Genomic DNA, 5,522 nt, shown 5'->3' on the forward strand with positions numbered 1-5,522 from the left:
CCCCTTCAATATATGCATTTGTGATGCCCTGTGCCAATATGACTTTGGTACGACCTTGAACCCTGGGCATCTAGTATTTCATGACCAATGGCCAGTGGTGGAGACAAATAGGACACGGACAAATTGTAAAAGTGAAAAAAAGGAGTCTTTTATATATAGTCAAAAAAATGAACAAATGGTATTAAAAATCAGTGCTGTGTCATCTGCGATCAAATCACACACACAGTCCTTGATGATTTAAAAAGTAGACAAATTTGCAACTGGCATAACAAGTTAAATTCCGTTTGCAGCTATTTACTGTGCTGTGCATTCAAGTAAGATATAACCTGTGAGCATAATAAAAAAAGAAAGAAAGAAAGAATTCTTTCAGATGGATTTTGATAACAATAAATGTATTCATGTGATACAGTGCAAAAAGATGAAATATATATAGATTTAAAGTAGATTTACCATATTCACAATATTTATTTTGAAATTTAATCCAGACATTTGCCAACTACATCTGGAACTTCAATTATAATAACTGTGAAGTCTAAATTCCAAGTTCCCATTCATTTTTACACCTGGCTGTTTTAATGTAATTGTAAATTGCAATAGGCTTTGGTGTTTGGTATTAGAAAAAGATGGAATATTAGACTTTCTAAAGAGCCCTTTAACTAAAGCCTCTAAATGAAGCCTTAAAAAAAGGTGGAGGAGATCCCATACACAACATTGTTAATAGCAAACACATCTCTCATTTAGAAGGCTGTCATTCTATTTAGGTTCTATTGACCTGTCTTTCATATTCTGTGGATTATATATTCAATTTAGTTGTAATACTATGTCTCAAGCTTTGCACAGCTTCTCTTAATGAACCCTTATCAACAATACTTCTTAGATCCATTCAACATCAGAAACATCACTCTTCAGATCACAACATATAGTATACACCAAAGATTTGGAATACTTGACCAATAGAGATACATCAAGCTAGAACTGTAGATCACTTTAAAAATCTCCTAAACACCCACTTTTTAAATTGGCTTTTTCACAGTGTCACAGGAGGCTGGGGTCCTTACCCAGCCAGGACGCCTGGAAGGACCGGGAGGTGGCATTTATGTCCTCTGAGCCATGAGGAGGCAACTGCCCTGGATCAGGAGAGGACCACGGGTGAGGAGCAAGGAGGTTCCAACCCGTTGGGACCCGTGGCCACCGCCAGGGGGCGCCTCAAGCCTCATGAAACCCGGGAAACATTACTTCCACCACACCCGGGAAGATGGAAGAAGATCCTTCCAGGGACGCCCAGAGTGCTTCCAGTGCAAAGGGCAGCACTTCCGCCACACCAGGAAGTGCTGCCGGAAGAACATCACAAGGCACCTAGAGCACATCCGGGTAGAAATAAAAGGTGCCGCCTCCCTACAATCTAGGAGCTGGAGTCGGGAGTGAGAGCAGGACAAAGCTCCCATGAGGAGAAGAAAGGCGGCCACGGACATTGATAGAAGCCCAGAAGAGGGGTGATTGGTGCTGGGAGCACTGTGTGCTGTGTGGGACTTGATTTGTGTGCATAATAAACGTGTGATTTATATAAAGATGTGGTCTCCGACTGGTGGTGTCTGGGCAAGTCTCACAACAGCTACATCTTAGTTCTACCCTTAATAAATCAGATATGAATAGAAGACCTATTGTACTTTTCAATGAACATGAAATCTTTATTAATTCTTACTTTTCTCCATTTTCTTTTCCTGTTCTTCTGTGGTGGAACGCTGCACCACCACCACTTAATCAAAGTACTGTGCATCCACTTGTGATGTCTGAAAGTTTGAATGAAAGCGGATACCCCAACCTGCCACAGGGCCCAGTGTGTTTCAAATTCTCTAAGATAAAACTGTATATTTTAAAAAAAATTACAATAAAGAACTACTTAAGAACTTTGTAGTTTTTTTTTTCAGCTTAACTGGAGTTTTTAAAAATTTTTCTGTTCATTCTGGCCAACTGACCTTATCATTGGACTGTCATTTAGTGACTAAAAAAAATTCTATATTTAAATTAATTTAATTATACAGTATATCTTATTTTAGTGTGCATTTTTTGCATACTATTTATGCATTATTATCTAATTTTGTTTTTATTTGCATGTAACTACCTCGTTGGCATCTTGTAAAACAATTTGAGATAAGCCATTTGTATGAAAAATTTGCTATAGAAATACATGTTGTTGTTATGGTGATGGAATGATAGATGCTTCTTATATAGCATTGATGATGTCAGCAGGTGACACCCAAAGTTCAGAAAGTCCTTGCTGCTGTAATTGTTTGTAATTGCAACATGCAAAAAAAAGAGTAAAATATAGGCATCAGTTATTGGTGTAGAAGGTGTCTATGGCTCTCTTTTAATTCAGGAATGTTGTTTCTTTACTCTTTCTCCAATCAATTATCTTTTTTCTAGAGGCAAACCACTGTTTCTTGCCTCATACGCTGTCCCTGAATTATAAGTATGTTTCCATTTTCTGATGTATCTGTGTATGTGATTAGTCCCTCTTCTCCATCCATCCATCCATCCTCTTCCGCTTATCCGAGATTGGGTCGCGGGGGCATCAGCTTGAGCAGAGATGCCCAGACTTCCCTCTCCCTGGCCACTTCTACTAGCTCTTAGAGGAGAATCCCGAGGCATTCCCAGGCCAGCCAAGAGACATAGTCCCCCGCCTTTGGCCACCACCTGCCACTGCACCCAACCTCCTTTGCCCCTTCTACAGGTGGTGACTCCATTGGAAGGGGAACCCACGTTGTCTCTTCGGGCTGTGCCCGGCCGAGCCCCATGGTTTAGGCCCAGCCACCAGGCGCTCAACATTGAGCTGCACCTCCAGGCCTGGCTCCAGAGGGAGGCCCAGGCGGCCTGCTTCCAGGTAAAGGAAAACACCATCCAAATTTCTTAATCATCATAGGATGATCTTCTTGTTCTCTCAATTCTCATTGTTAAGGTCCTCATCCCCGTGATTCTCTAGGTTGCCCTGATATAAATATTCAAACAGGTTTTCCCAAACACTCCTAAGGGTATCATTTTGACAGTTTGTCTCCAAACTGCATGATCACTTTGTGAAGATAACTGACTGATTACATGGAAATTAAAGTGTCAAAAGATAATTTGAGTAAAACAGTAAAAGTGACTTTAAGCTAAAATTGGCAGTCTGTTTCTATATGGCTCTTTAATGAAATTTACCCCTATTCAAATTGAGACAAAGGTCACAATAACCTAACTTTGTAACAGGATAATTTTCCTTATTGCTTACTCCAAAATGTATTTAGTCCTATAGGACTTTTGAGACCCACGAGTATAGGGCAGTCCTATATTATGAAAATTGTCTCATGGTTCAATGCTATAGCCTTTGTCAAAACGGCATGCCCTACAAGGTTAACTTGGTGTTGAGGGAAGCAACACATTAAACCTGTTGCATTCTCTGGGAAGTGTACATGTTCTGAAGATTTTTTTTTCATAGTTTCAGGATGAGAACAACACTGTACATGTTTTCTATTTATTAGTTAAAATAAATTGTCTATTATAAATAACAGATTTCTCAAAGTCAGCTTATTTGATAAGAAAATGAAAATTTGCCCCATCATTAATCACAATGAAGGCCAGAACTTTGTACTAGAACAAGCCCTCAGAGGCTAATCGCAGTGTGTCTTGCCTGCTGTTTTCCATTTTATACCTCACGATAACCACTGCACAAGTCCAATGTTCTGAATATTTTGCCCCTGTGAACCAACTGTCACATCTCGTATACTCAGGTCATGACGCACACATTATGGTAACTCCTTGTGTTCAGAACAATATAATCAGCACAAAAGCTATATGACTCAGACTTCTTTCAACAGAGCACTAGCACTGCCCATGTCAAAATCTGAAGGCTGTATTATGTTGCACAAAAGGGGATCAGACAGTGCAGGAACTCTCTTTATCACATAGGGAGACCCGGACTGTTGCCAAACTCCAGAAAAAAGGGGATCTGTAATGAAAAGAAGGGGCCTCCTGACACTGCAGCATGCGAGTCTGTGCACTCACATGAGCCTGTGGCCGCTCTCCGCACAGGCGACAGGATAAGCTGACCTTGGGTGGGCATGGAGCAGAACAGGGTATTCCATCCTTTTTCTGAACCTGTGGGGCACCAGGAGAGGGGCATTTATGCTACAAATGCTGCCGACCAGGTCATGGCACGAGCAGTTGTCCATAAAGGGAACACAGAAGACAATGCTGGCACAGCATCTCCTTGCCGCTCTGTTGTTTCTGTTTTTCAGGGCAAGGCTGGGGACCGGTAGGCTATAGATTTGCAGGAGTGGACTCTTTGCCCTACAGAGCTCAGTTGAGGTAGGGGCAGTGTGAGGGACAGCTGGGACGCCTTCGAAATGGAAGGACCAGGTGAAGGAGCTTGCATGGAGTAATAAACCCACCCCACAACCCTGGGATGACAGAAGATGAGCCTCAATGGCTTGCTAAGGTGCCACAGGTTTGGAACATGAAAGTTCAACACTGCAGAGACCCGTGGCCACCACCAGGGGGCACAGGGGGAATGGCTGAGGCCTCCTAATCTGGACTGCCACCACACCCCAGAAGTACGCCCGGTAGGAGATCACGGAACACCTGGGGCTCTTCCGGGTGGTCTATAAAAGGAACCGCCTCACTCCATTCAGTGTATGAAGGAAGTCAGAAGGAAGTGGATGAAGCTTGAGGGAGGAGTGGAGGCAGAAGAGAAGACACAAGAAGAAGAAAGAGACTGTGTATTTGGTGTATTGGTGCTTGTCAGTACTGTGCTGGAGTGGTGGGAAACAAGGGAAAAATGTTTCCCACTCTTAATAAATGTGTGTTGTGTGCTGGACTTGTGCTCTGTGTCTGTTGTGTCAGGAGTTTGGGGAGCTATACGCTCCCTAGTTGTTGACAATGTATTTTGATACTTTTGATTATGACCTTTTTTATTTTATGGCTAGCTAATGCATGGAGGTCAGAGCTGAATTCTTTGTTTAATGTTTAATTCTAAATTTTTGTTCCACCATTGTTTGCACTCACTGCCACCAATTCAGGGTAGCTCCCAGTAGGCATTTGACCTGATTCACAAATGAATCATTCTTTCCAGAGTACAATGTCACTATGGTTGGTTCATGCTGCTGACTTAAAGACTCAATGTCCTGGGTCTGAATTCTGCATATGGTCACTGTCCATTGTTCATGTGGCGTTTACAAGTTCCCTTCATGCATAATTAGATTTTCCACCCACATCTTCAGAGACGTGTATTTTAGCTCAAATGGAAATTCCAAACTACCCCTATATGTGTGTTTGCTTGTGTGTGTGAATGAGCCCTGGGTGATGAACTGGCATCCTACGCTGAGTGTTGTTTCCAGGCTGGAAACAAATGGGTATTTTGTCTGCTGTGACCCCAAATTGGATGAAACTTCAGGTAGATCAATCCTTCTGAGTTTGTCTTTGACTTTCTCTTTAAAATTTGACTGTGGACTGCCCCCAGAGGTTTATTTCCTCCAATGATGCTGCTACTC

The sequence above is a fragment of the Erpetoichthys calabaricus genome, chromosome 12, assembly GCF_900747795.2.
Source record: "Erpetoichthys calabaricus chromosome 12, fErpCal1.3, whole genome shotgun sequence".
Lineage (NCBI taxonomy): Eukaryota > Metazoa > Chordata > Cladistia > Polypteriformes > Polypteridae > Erpetoichthys > Erpetoichthys calabaricus.